The sequence below is a fragment of the Chroicocephalus ridibundus genome, chromosome 11, assembly GCF_963924245.1.
Source record: "Chroicocephalus ridibundus chromosome 11, bChrRid1.1, whole genome shotgun sequence".
Taxonomy (NCBI): Eukaryota; Metazoa; Chordata; class Aves; order Charadriiformes; family Laridae; genus Chroicocephalus; species Chroicocephalus ridibundus.
The window spans coordinates 758,156-771,699 of record NC_086294.1 but is presented as its reverse complement, the minus strand read 5'-3'; the positions used below and the strand labels follow the sequence as shown (position 1 = coordinate 771,699).

At 49.3% G+C, this 13,544-nt stretch overlaps 1 protein-coding gene across 2 annotated transcripts in view; it reads left to right on the top strand.

The window, feature by feature from the left end:
• Positions 1–1,666: 1,666 nt before the first annotated feature.
• The window catches only part of CYSTM1 (cysteine rich transmembrane module containing 1), a 28,776-nt gene continuing 16,898 nt past the window's right edge, over positions 1,667–13,544 (top strand). The window contains exon 1 of one of the 2 annotated variants that reach the window (XM_063348941.1): positions 1,667–1,792. The gene's annotated coding sequence lies outside the window, so the exon portion shown is untranslated. The remainder of the gene's footprint in view (positions 1,793–13,544) is intronic. The other variant, XM_063348940.1, reaches the window with a different exon arrangement.

Below are 13,544 nucleotides of genomic sequence, written 5' to 3'. Positions count from 1 at the left end.
ATTAATATATAGTTTCTGTTGAAGTGATAAAAAGAGCAAGAAAGCCTGGACTGCGTTAATATTTGAAGTATGTGCAAACTGGGTAATAGGCAGATTTAAGTATCGAGAGTCGTTTTAAGATTTTAATGAAGCCGAGCAATGTTTTTCAAGCTGCTTTTTCAGTTAATATTTAACAAGACAACGCGGTGTGCCTGTTGGCACTGGAGTAAAGGACCAAGGAAAGTTTAATGTTAACCAGTGGAACAATGTATATTGTGTCTGCTGCGCAGTACCTGGCCAGGCGGTATCATTTACAAACGCATATGTAAACAATATTGTAGGACAAAGCAAGCTGCGTGTGAGGGAATCGGTCTGCGGCTTCCCAGGCAGCGGAGCAGCAGCCCCTCCTTGAACCCACGCGCGTGGCACCTTCCCCTCGGCGCACACCCGTTCCTCACCCCCTTTGCACCGGTCTCCCTGGTGTGGCACAAAATAACCCGGAGGATTGTTTTGTTTTGTTTTGTTCTCTTAGTTTTCTCCCATTTTGCAGAGTAAACTGCCTCCTGGGAGGCCCTGCCGGCTGCGAGGAGGGCAGCGTGGCTAGGGGACGGTGGGTTGGCAATTCACTCCCTGCATCCAGGGGACTGCAGCCTCGGCTGGAGCAGCCGCCTGCCTGGAAAGGGCTCTCCGATGCCTCCCACACCTCCCATCAGACAGAGGGTTTCATTTAGGAGGCACTTAGGGTGCTGGGTTCTTCAGATGGAGCATCTCTTTTCTCTCGCCCAAGCCTACGCTAATTTGAATAACATCTTCCTGGCTGAGCCTCATCAGGGACTCAGCATTAAACTGGCCTCATTAGATCTACCGATTGATGCAGGGAACACGGAAGCTGATTTCGGCACACACAGCAGCACGGCAGCAGGGTGGCCCCTCTCTGCTCCCCATGGACCACTGCCGCCCCCACCCGCAGGCACCACCACAGCCCCCAGCCCCACCACGCGCCTGCCAGGCACTGCCTCACTCCGCGGGTGGCCCTTGCCAGCCGTCACCCCTGTGAGTCACCGTCATGTGCCGAGGAGCAGGAATGGCAATTTAACACTTTGACCCGTGTCCCTGACCTATTTTATCAGGGCAAACCCCAGTTAATTGCATTCCCAGTCCCTGCGCTTGGACCTTCTCCCACGCACGCGCCCCGCTATCAGCAGAAGGCGTCAGGGCCGCGTGGAGACGCGGGGCACTGCCCCGCACGGAGCCGGAGCCAGGCCGGCAGCCACAGCGGGAGCGCCCGGGCGGGCTCAGCCCAGGCTCCACCGTGCCCGATTTTAAGAGGTAACTCTCAGTTTTCCAGAAGGAACCAGAAAACGCGGCCGAAACAAGGAGTTCTGGGGGTGCCAGGCTGCCAGGGGACAAGCCCCCCTGCCTCCACCCGGGCCCCGTCTCCCCGCGGCGGCGTCGCTTCCGCTGCTCCTGCTCGGCTGCACTCCGCGCTTTTGTTTTAATTCCCCTTGCCAGGCCTCGCTAGGGGTAATTTTCGGCGATCCCCCGCTGGCGAGCAGCCCACGCGACCCGCTGGCCCAGCCGGCCGCCGCCCCACCCCTCCGGCCACGCCCCCGGCCACGCCCACGCCTGGCCACGCCCCCCCCCGAGGGAGGCTTGTGACGTGCCCACCCCCTCCTCGTTCCCTCCCCCCCGCCCCACTCCACGCGGCGAGGGGCGGGGCCTCCGCCCTCCCGGCCTGACGTCAGCGCCCGCCGCGGAGTGCGCAGCAGGTGCCGCCGGTGGCGCGAGACGGGCAGCGCCTGAGGTGGGAGAGGTGCGCGTGAGGGGCCGGGAGCCCCCCGCGGGTGTGCGTGAGGGGCAGTGGGGCCGGGAGCGGGGCCGGGAGCCCCCCGCGGGTGTGCGTGAGGGGCAGTGGGGCCGGGAGCGGGGCCGGGAGCCCCCCGCGGGTGTGCGTGAGGGGCAGTGGGGCCGGGAGCGGGGCCGGGAGCCCCCCGCGGGTGTGCGTGAGGGGCAGTGGGGCCGGGAGCCCCCCGCGGGTGTGCGTGAGGGGCCATGGGGCCGGGAGCGGGGCCGGGAGCCCCCCAAGGGTGCGCGTGAGCGGCTGTGAGCCCGCTGGGGGCTGCGCAGGGAGGGCCCGGTGCGGGTGGGAGGGAGCCCGGCGGGTGGGCCGGGGGTGGCCGTGGGGCCCTTGCTGCGGGGAACGTGCTGGTCAGCGGTGCTGCTGGGGGGAGGAGGAGGAAATCTCGGGATGAAGAGGGACCCGTCCCAACTCTGTGAGCCCAGCTGTGAGGCGGCGGATCTGGTGGCCGGGTCTCCGAGGTGTCCGCTCGGGCGAGTGCTGCTTCGGAGCAGGGGGTTGGAATCACCAGTGAAGCCCCCCAGACAGGTCCGGGCCGCGGTGCCGCTGCCCTGGGAGTCTCCCTCCCTCTCTGCCAGTTCTGACGATGCGTTTGTTATCAAAAAGTTGCATTCGTCTCTCTCAGGTTTTCGTTGCAGGGAGCGAGGTGGCTGTGGGGTTTTGCAGTCCCTGCCCCGTGCTGCTCGGCTGGCAGTTGTTTATGCAACGTGGGGGGAGAAGAGGGAGGCAAGTGTCTGCGATCAAAGCAGATGGGCATGTTTAATACTAATGGTCTTATTTAGTGTAGAGCAAGAGGTATGCTAGCACTCTCTGAGTAAAAAATAGTAATGCTGCACTGTGTGTTTAAAAGTCATTATGGTTGTCCTGGATTTCTATTTCTTGTTCCTATAGCTGTTGGAGACCTCATTTGGATAATTAAATGTCATGGTGAAATAGAATAAGGAGAGGAGAGTACTTGTCTCCTCTCGTCTGCCACGCGGATCCGGAAGCCCCTTCTGATAGCAGCAGGGAGACCCTGTGTGTCCAGGGCAGCTCTAAGATCTGTTGCAGTCATCCTAGATTCATGTTTAGCTCTATCTGAAAGGAACAACAAAAAAAACCCCAGTGCTTTTTGCTTTTGTTGCTTTAACCTTTGCTACTAGACTCGTTGTGAGCAGAAGGTTCAACCTGATTGTCTAAATTGGGTAAGTCTTGGTAAGGTAGTAAGTGTAGGTGAGTTAAAATGACCGTGCAGAGCAGCTGCCACCTCCTTTGTGCTATGGTAAATATAGAGATGAGATACAAGGCGTGGGAAGTGCTGCTGTGCCAGAAAATGTGTCTTTTTCTTTCAACTGCATCAGTTGTTTTAATAAAAAGGCTGACTCTTCCTAGACACGTTGGGTGGTAATAATGCCATTACTATATCAGACAGACTGAGGAGGAGGCAGAAAATGCTGAGACTTGATACATTTTAGTGATCGTATTTCAGTGCTTTTTGAGGACAGTCAGGAATTAGTGCGCATGTTGGATAATAATCTTTTGCACTGCACACAATAGTGTTTTGCCAAGTACTGAAACTTCTTCAGCACTAAGTCTGCTACACTCTGCCGCTTATTCATGTGCTGTAAAGACCATCTTTGATAAAATCCTGATCTGTCATTCCCCTAATGGTTTGGGAGCAGTAGCTGATAATCTGTAGAGGCTGGTGGGTGTCCTCGCTGCAGAGGCTGAGGAGGAGAAGAGAATGCCCTGTACACGAGTGGCTCTGATGTGAGGTGAGCAGACCCTGCGAGGTTGTACCCCGGTGTCAGTTAGAGGAGAGGGCTCCAGTGTTTTGCTGCCATGTGCCCCCCCAGGTCCATACTACATTTAAAATCAGCAGTGGCTTGCTGTGTAAAAAACCAGAGGTGTTCCTGTAAGCGCAAGCAGCGATGTTCCTGCTCATAGGGTTGCAGTGGGATGATGGAGAATTACCTGGAGGGCTCTGTTTGTGGTAAACAGAGGAGCTACCTGTTTTCAGGGTAGTTCTGTGCATGTTCAGATTAATATGTTACTTAATTTTTTCTAGGAGGGCAGAGCAAGCTTGTGTAACTCTGGATTTTCAACAAACAGGTCTGCATTTCTCCTGCTACCTGCTTGTGATCTCCCTGTGGTGTGGCTGTAGGCTTAGCAGGGCGCCGTGAAAACTTGTAGTGGCAGATGAAGACTTGAATGAATAGGGTTCGAATGCCTGCCTTCGATATTGATGTTTTCTACTCTCTTGGTTGTGTATTGTGCCTTTCTCAACTTCCTGTTTCTGCACTGAAACCGTATGGCTTAATGAGTAGAAAATAGCACTCTGTCATTTTTGGGAATAAGGGAAGATAGCAAGAAGCCTGAGTCATTCAGGCAGACGATCGGTATTGCCATTTCTGGCATCCTGCCGGCTGCAGCTTGGCTTCCCACAAGGCAGCATGTGAGACTCCAAGGCCACTCGTCCTGGGATGGGGGAGGTTGCCTTACTCTGGACTTGGGATGAAGTGCTTGTCCTGCTGCCACCGCCACCATGCTGCTTTCTTGGGGAGGGAGCTGCGTTGTGTTTCAGTGCCTGCCCACGGCCCGTGAGGGTTGCAGAGGGCTTCGGGGAATGCACCAGTTTGGAAATGCCTGGTCTATTGTACTCCGTTTGCCAGGCACCACCGCCACTAAACAAAAGCTGCTGTTTCTTTCACTTGCGTATCAGAAAGATATATTTCTACATCACTATTATAGTGCATTGTTGTGGCTTTATTTGGTCTCATGAGCTATTGAGGGCAGTGCCCTGAACTGTAATAGCTTCTCTTCAACCTCTGACAGAGTAAGGCAAAGGGTTTTTTGGTTTTGTGACAACTGGTGTCAGGGGTACTTGCTTGTGCCCTGTGACAAGCAGCCGTTAAAAGATTCTTGTATACGCCCTACAGGCAAAGTAAAGCATTGCGTTACGACTGCATATAGGATATGGAAAAGCAGAAAAAGCGAGGAAATGTGAGGAAAGAATCTCTGTCTTATTCCACTTTCCAGCCAGTCATGAAAATACCATTCTGAGTAATGAGATCTTAGCTGTAGAAAATGCATACTGTCTGCATACGCTGACTTCACTGTGTCTTAGAAGCCGTGTGCTGCTCTTCGGTGTGTTTCCTGCTCGAGATGGTAGAACATCATCATGCAGTCTGGGTAATATCTTCACTAAATCCGTCAGGGCATCAGAGCTGGGGAGGCTATCGTGAAAGACTACTGCTGTTTCATTGCTGGGATGCTGCCAGAATACCATCTGAGTAGCACATGTGAATGTATTAACTGTGCTGATTAATTTTCTTGCCAGTCATGCTGTTTATTTCACATTTTCTTCTCAGTTGGACCAACAAAGCTTCTTTCTTAAACTAGACCCTGCAAATAATAGTTAAACTTGACAATCAGATGCTTTAATTGATTTTTGGTTTTGGTATTTATTGCACCTTAAAACTGTCTTAATATATTTGTGTATTTCTGGAATTATCTAATGTAGCACATCATGCAAAGACTTGAACAAGAGCAGTGCACGCAAAAGCATTCGAAACCTGTAAACAGGGTGTTAGCATGCATATCTGGCCATGATTTCTGAGTAAAGGGCTTTGCTGCTTCTATGTTTTGCCACAAGCACTTCTGTAACGGGGCAGAGTCTCAGCTGGCATGTCAGCAGCAAGTGCCTTGGCTTGTAACACCAGAGGGGCTGTGCTGTGGTACTTCCCAGCATTGTAATTGTTAGTCTCTGATGTTAAATCATATGTTCTTAAAACCTTTCCATGGATGTCTGAAAAACTTAAAAATTTTTTCCCTGTAAGAGTGCAGTTCAGGTAATAACAGTAGCAGAGCCTTGGATTTGATTTTTTTTTTCATTAATGCTTTTATTGTAGGAACTACACATGTGGCTCTTCCAGCTTCATACTTTTCTTCTGCCATGCAGAACGTATAGGTGGACACTGTGTTGCAAGCAGGAAAACTAGGCAATAAGTTACAAGTAGTATTTCTGTAGAAGTTTTGTATGTTTGTAGAAATTGACAAGATGCTGAAGCTTGTCTGCACGAGGAAAATCCTGGCATTCAAACCTGTGTGGGCATGAGGCTGCATTGTTAGAGAGTCCCGTGGAGACAGAATAGCAAGGGCAGATCCTGTGACTGCGAAGCTCTACAAAGGACATTGAGTCTGAGGCAAATACTGTCAACGTGACTACTGGCCCTTTAGAGATGATGAAAACCGTGGTATCCAAGAAGGCAGGACAGACGATGGACTGGAGGGGTGGGACAGTTTGTAAGGACACAAGTGTCAGCTTGCACATCAAACACTCTCTCTGCAGAGACAAGCAGACTTCAGGCCTCTGGAGGGCTTGGAGGGTACTGGCAGGAGAGAACACCTGGCTCAGAAGCTTGGAAGGCTAAATGCCTGTTCATCCAAACCACTGCTGTTCACTCCGCAGAGCTGCCTGATCTGGTGGTTTCAGCCACTCGGAACAGCAGCTCGTATTTTTGTGCAGGAAATGCCTGGCAGGCACTCGAATGAGGGTGAGGAAATGCACATCCTCCTAATGACCGGGGAGTATCCCGGAGACCTCTTAAAGAAGTTTGGTTTGAACAAAGCAGCATTTTCTAGCTCTTTCTTTGATAGCATAAAGCTGGTCTTTTCACATTTGCCTAGACCTGCGTTTTGGGAAGTAAACCAGTTTTGAGCAGCTTTTGTCAGAAGAGGTGGGTGCAGTTCTCCTTCAGCTATCACGCTAGGCTGATGGTGCTGCCTGGTGAAGTGGGTGAGCAAACCTGGGAGGAGGCTCTTCCTGGAAGCAAACTGAGCAAGAAGGGACTCTCTTACAATTTATCCTTAGCGTACCTTTCATGCGATCACTAAATGGAGCTTGCAAAGAAGCTGGTAAGAGGGAAACACAGAACCAGTGCCATTTAAAAGCCACTTCTGCTTATTTTTTTTTTTTCATTTGGATACTGTTCATATGAAATGTAATTTAAATTCTAGGCTGGTTGCCAGGAGCTGGATTGTTGATGTTAAATGTACTTTCCATTAGAGCTCTGTATTGGAAAACTACTTCCTAGTGCTGCAGGCATTGGAAGGGGTGGGTTACATCAGGGTGCCCCAGTTGCCCTTCTCAGGATCTGTGCCTCTCACCATGCCCTCCATCTTCCATCTGTGCAAAGGCCAGCTGAATCAGTATCAGACATGCTCAAAATGTGATTCCTCCTGATTAGAGCACCTCATATGCTGCGGTGCTTGTTCTGCAGTTCTAAAAACAAACAACTTCTTGCCTTTAAATTCCTAAAATCTGCTAACTGTTGGTTTTTTTGGGGGGAAAGTTGTCTAGGTGTTCCAGACTGTGGATCTGCTTTGGGGTTTTTTTAATTTATTAATCCCCCATTTGTTTTCAGAGGGCTTTCTTGCAGTGTTCCCTATGCAACAGAAGGCATTTAACCCCATTTCAGTACCCAGATTAGATTATCATCTCCCTCTGCCTACATAGCCTTTTATTTAATTGATTGTCTCTTGCATAGGAGATTGCGTTTGAAGGATATGACTTGCAGGCAACAGTCTATAGAGACTGGTATTTCTTTGCAGGTGGATTAGCAGCTGTGAACATTCACTGTGTAAAAATGCAGATGGTTCTTCTATGCGTGCTCTTTTCAGTTTTGCTAAGGTAATGGGGTGGTGTCAGTGCTAACAAGTAGAAGCAGATTCATACTGGTCTCCAGTCACTTTAAAGGCCAGAATTATGCTGACTTCAGAAGAGGTGCTTGGGAGCAGCAGCCTTGTAAGTGGCCTTTTGGAGGAGGGAAAAGGGTGAAACTGGGTCTTATCAGCAGGGTGTGAAGGCTTTTTTGTTTGGGAATCCCTTCCGCTAGCAGAAGTGCTTGCCTTCCATCGCTCTTTCCCTTGTTCTTTTCATTCTTGGTTGTTTTCCTGCATCGTGTTATGTTCTGACCAAAGTCCTACCTGTTCAGACCCTCATGCTGTGCTGCAGGGCTGCTCTTGTGAAGCGAGGTGGTGGTCAGATAGCTAAATGAGGCTGCTGATTTCTTTTTTTTTCCTGGTTTGGGGTGGGGGGAAAAAATCCTTCCCAGTGATTCCTAAACATAGATGGGATAAAGGTGAATCATAATCCACCATCTGCTGATCTGTAAAAAGGGGTAAATAGGTGGCATGCTGTGGATGATGAGACTTTCCCAGGTTGAAACTCAGGCTGTTTTCAGAGACTTGTGGATGGGTCTGATACCTGGTCAGTGAAATGGTGGAAGAGACTGTGCGTTGGTGAGTGAGCCATGTGTGTGAAAAGGATGGTCCTAGCTGTACGTGTGCAGTGATAGGCTCTACCTGAGCTGTTCCCACTCAGAAGGATCTTGCAGTTACAACCAGTACGGTGCAACTCGAGCTCTGTGTTTGGCTTGATGTATGGCAAGAGCTGTCCTGAGAGTGGGCTAGGAAAGGGAGAGAGAGCAGAAGACTGCTGCAGCACTGCGCAGCAGAGCTTCATGCAGCCTGCTTGCTCCCTCTCAGGCAAATGGTGAAACTAAAGGCATAGCAGTGGGTGGCAAGAATGACCAAGGAACAGGACAGGCTGTGTCCTCAGCTCAGGAGAGATGCCCGGAGAATAAAAAAGAATAGATTCCTGGGTGTGCTGGAAGAGGAGAGTCAGGAGCAGTGACTGACTGGTTGTGTAACAGCCGCATTGGTATGCTGACCCTGTGTGAGGCAGTAAGTTTAAAGCAATCAGAAAGAAGTAGGTATTTTCAAAGCTTAATGATGAAGTGTGTTTCTCTAAGGTGTATCGGTTGCCAAAATAGACAGGTTTAAAAAAGAATTATAGATGTAGTGTATACAAAGGATCATAGTTCTGTATATATATGTGTATGCAAAGCATCATAGTTCTGTACTTGCACCTTTTGCTAAGCCTTAGTCAAAGACAGGTTACAGGTGTAGAGGGACTTATGTTCTTGCATAGGGTGGTAGTTCTTGCATACTCGTATCTCTGTATGTGTCTCTATATATACATGCTTATATAGTGCCATATGTGTTCGCTGTATGACATATTGTGTGTGTACTTCAGTGATTTCTTTTTTACAGACCTTATGGGAGACAGTGCAGCCTTTTGGGGTATGGTAAGCTGCTTGTTTAAAAATAACCCCCTTCTGTTAGGGTAGGGGAAATAACATTTGCTCAGCAGTGTTGAACAAAGGAGTTTGAAGATAGCTTAAGGAATCTTAATGATGCATTAATGAACTTACCTCTTAGCAAAGGTACTAATGGTGGGGGGAGAGAGGAAGGAACAGGAACACATTTTGTCATTCTCTTCAGGTGAACTAGTAATTTCTCTATTGCTAACCAGCAACAGAGGACAAATGCTTAGCAACAGTCGAGGAAATCTTTCTTTCCTGGGTTTAGTGCTTAATGAAGTTTCACATTGGGTGAGACACTGTAGGGCTCTACTGGCTCTTCCTGATGGACCTCCTGCAGTGCCATGGAAAACAAAGGGTTTTACTGGTGCGTTGGCTTCTTTCTTTCAAGGTTTGTCTCCGGGAGGTGCTCATTGGGAAACCCACAGTTATGAGCCCTGATGCAAGCTCATAGGAGTTGGTCTTGGTTGCAGCTCACATGGAATTACTAGTTGGGGTGAAAACACGCAGCAAAGCTTGACAGTATGTTTGACTAGGAGCTCAAGTATGTCTCTGAAAAGTATCTGCTTAATGAGTCAAGGCTCTGCCTTGCGAACACGTACCCAGATGAGTAAATAGGGCCAATAAGCATTTAAAATCATGTATGAGCTCATGAGAAGGAGGAAAATGTCACACGGTTCAAAAAGGGCAAGTAAGGAAGGGTATGTGCGTGGCAGTAACTGATAGTGGAGGACAACGAAACATTCTTCCTGAGAATGTAACTGAGGACAAAGATCATTGCAAGAAGGCTGACCTTCACAGCTGAGGCAGAGCTGGGAGGGAGTGGACAGAAGTAGTACTTAGGACCTCTGGAGGACCTGGTTTCCACAATCGCCTCCCAGTTTTGCTGAATAGCTTGATAAATTCTTTGGGAGTTTTCTCTTCTCATTCATCACAGATCACCCTGCCAATAAAACTCCCATACAGTTGCTGCTGAAACTGTTCTTGCTGGATGCTCTCCTTTACTTCTTGCCTAATCTCGGTTTTGTTACTTTACCCTCAACTTTGAGGGGAAAAGTAACTTCTTAATCTCACTCTTCATGTTTTCTGTTGTTCTTCTGAGGTCTCTGCCCAGGCATCTTTCTGGCTTTTAGTAGACTCCAGTTTTCTCTTCAGTCCCTCTCCTGCATTAACAGGCAGAAGCTCAGTTACTAGCTCCACTCCAAACCTGCCTCCTTTTCGGAAACTGTTTTGATGTGGCTAACGTGGAGCTGTTAAACACGCAAAGAGCACTGGTATTTCTTTCTTGTTCCCTATGCCACCACTTTCCTGTTTGCCCAAGCCATTGTCAGACTTGGGTTTTTAACTTTCTTTCCAGTTTCTCAGACTCTTCAGAGCTGCAGATGTGCAGTTTTCTTGAGTCATCTCCTACAACTGTTGGTTTTAGCCAGGCTCTCATCTTACCACACTCTTCCAGTGGTTTCTAAGCTTTACCACGTACAGCTGATAATCATCTCAAGACCTTTCTGCAGAGATGCTTTTCTGCCCATGTGGTTGCACCAGCAGTTGCACCAGCTCTCCAAAGGGCTTTTGGTATGGTTCCTTGCTGGGTGCTCTTATAGAAACCAGGCAGCTGTGGGATAGCGGGCAGGCTTCCTGCTTGGGTACTGATGGGAGCAGGGAAGGGAGGAAATGGCTAGCCCTGACGGTGGAGGATGGCCCCTGGGTGTCCCAGCACAAGTCCCCATGGCTAGGGAGCGGTGTGATGGCTGAATTTAAGTTATCCGCTGCCTGAATCTCAGTTCACTGCCAACTGAAGAATTGCAACATCATTTAAGCCTTCCTACAGCACTAAAATGGCAATGATAGCGAATGTAGATAAAATGAACTGATGCGTATGAAGGGACAGAAGGGAAGACTGGACTTCAGTGAACTTCACGGGAAAGGATGGGCTGAGCTGACCGTCCTGTTGCGTAGGAGGGCTTCGGAAAACCAAAGTATGGATGTGACTCTTTGCTGGAGCTTGGCCATGATCACTAAAGCAAGCTGAGCCCTGGGGGTTCTTAAGAAAAGGTTTATGAACAAAAACCATGATCTGCAGTTTGCTGCCTTATGTGTATATATGCGTGTATATATATACACAAATATATGTATATCTAGGGTGCCCACTTACAGCCTAGAACAGGCCTGGAGGGGCTGGCTCCTGCCCGAGAAGCAGAGAGTGGGCTGGGGCTCTTCAGCCTGGAACAGGGGGCTCCCACATGCCTCCTCCCCGGTTTGGCGAATCCCTAAATCCAGGAGGGTGACTGCCGATCCCTACCTCCTACAGTCACCCCAGTGGGGCAGGAGGCAGTTTTCCACAAGGCATGCAGCGGAGCTTTGGATCCCCTTGTGCTGGGAGCGGGCACTGCAGCTGTATGCCAGCTCAGGGAGGCTGAGCAAAGTCAGGGGGGCGTTCACAGGGGTTTGCTGGTTGCCGGGGTCCTGTCCGGCTTGGGCATGAAATGGTTACCCTGCCGTGTGCAACAGTAGGTAGGTATACACGTGCTATCTCTGGCCTTGTTCTTCCCTGGGAACTTGCTTTTGGCTGCTATTTTGGGATGATTTTCTGGGTTAGATGAACGTTAGTGGCCCATTATATCCCAATTCTCTAGTTTGTTGCATTGAAGTGAGTTGTAGGGCTTGCTGACGGCCTTGCACTGAAGGGAGGATTTCCTTGCTGCAGACTTGGTAGAGGCATTGCAGTGCAGTACGGTGGTATAAGAGCCTCCAGTTAAACGTTGTGCTTGTCCATTTTAAAATGAGCAGTTAAGCAGTCTGGCTGGCCTGGCAATGGGGGAAAAAAAAAATTCCTCTCATCCCTGGCACTGGTTAAACAGTTAAAACTCTTGTCAAAGACATTAAGAAATATCATTTGAAAGGTAACAGCACTGCCTTAGCAGTTAACTGGGACTGTGCCTAGCTTGCACAGCAAGAGGAGCATTAGAATGAATTCAAGTGAATGACAACTGCAGGCTAGTGAGGCCTGGAAAGACCCAGCCTGACAGCACTGAAGGGCTTCATCGTGGGAGGGACATCAGCCCTGTTCCCTGCCTCTGGAGTCGTTTTGAGTCGGCAGTGCTGTCCTGGGCATCGTGTGTGACCAGACTGGCTGTTACTGCGAGAGTGGGAGGGGGCTGCCTGCATGGGAGAGCCCCAAAGTGCCTGTACGGCGGTGAGCATCGTGATAGAAACGTTCAGGCAAGAGTGACAAGTAAATAAGCAGAGAGCCTGGGGATATTTCCTTGGGGAGAAACAGTCAGTGCTCTCTGAGGTGATGAAATAGCAAGCCATAAACAAACAAAGCTCACTTCAGCACTGTCAGGGACTGCAGCAGCTAAACATAGCCCCAGAGGCTTCACTTGCTTGGCTTCTGCCTGGCAGATGACTGCTCTGGGCTTGCCATAGAGTTACAAAGGTGAAATTCTTTAATCTGCATCATGCCAGAGCTCAGTGTAGATGTGCGAATGGTCTACTCTGGACTCAAAATCTGCACATACCCAGAAGTGGGCACACAGTACAGAGCATCCAGTCTAGCCCAGCTGCCTGCCCTTTCCAACACCATCCAAAGGGTTGTCGGCCTCTCCTGCTCCATGCCGGCAGCAGTGAGCCTCAGCGGAGGCAAATTATGCTCCTAGTATTCCTTGCTGAAGCGCAAGGCGTGTGGGAGGAGGTGTGCTGCAAAGGGTGGCCCTTCTGCACCCTGTAATGGTAAAAGGAAATAGCAGGGTACAGCTACTTCAGTCAGGATGGTTCCTGAACACATGGTATTAAGGACACTTCTGTTTCTCAAACAGGGAGAAGCTTCAGAGACCTAATGTAAGAAATGGTTTGCTTACTCATGCTGCTTAGAGGTTAATTAAAGTTGCATTATTGTGACAGTCTTGTCTTTTGATGGCTGTACCATGAGTAATACATTAGGTAGGTTTTATGAACACCAACTCTCTGAGGTGTCATTAGTGTTGCTTTTTGAATGAGACTGAGTCCAAGGTCCTGACTGCTTGTGGCTGCTTAATGATTCAGTTGCATATTACTGGAAGAATACGCAATGTGGTGGGTTACAGTGTCATCAGGAAATTACTCGTATACAGTCTTGCTCCAGAGTGCTGGTCTAGATGCTTGTAACAATTAGCAGAAGTGTAATGGATGTTTGCATTCACTCTTTCTCCGGTCGAGGCTACCAGACATGTCTGGAATGGGCTGCATGTCTGCATGTTTGTTTGGTTTTTTTTTTTTTTTTTAATATCGACATAAAGTAATCACTTCTAAATCTCTCCTAAAAGCAATTTAATCAGGAGTGGAAGCAGAGGATTTTGCTTTGCAAGACTGTTAAATGTCTTAAGGTGAATAGCTGATGCATGACTGGAAAGCAGCAAGTCACTCTGCTGCTGAACTCATGTCACTTAAATCACTTCAACGCAGTCTCTGCCTCTGTGATAGGTTTAAAAATAAACTCGCTGCTTGATCAGGTATTTTGAGGTCTGTTTCTTAAACTTAATGTAGGCCTCTCTGGAGAGCAATCTGAAACGGGAATTACATGGTTG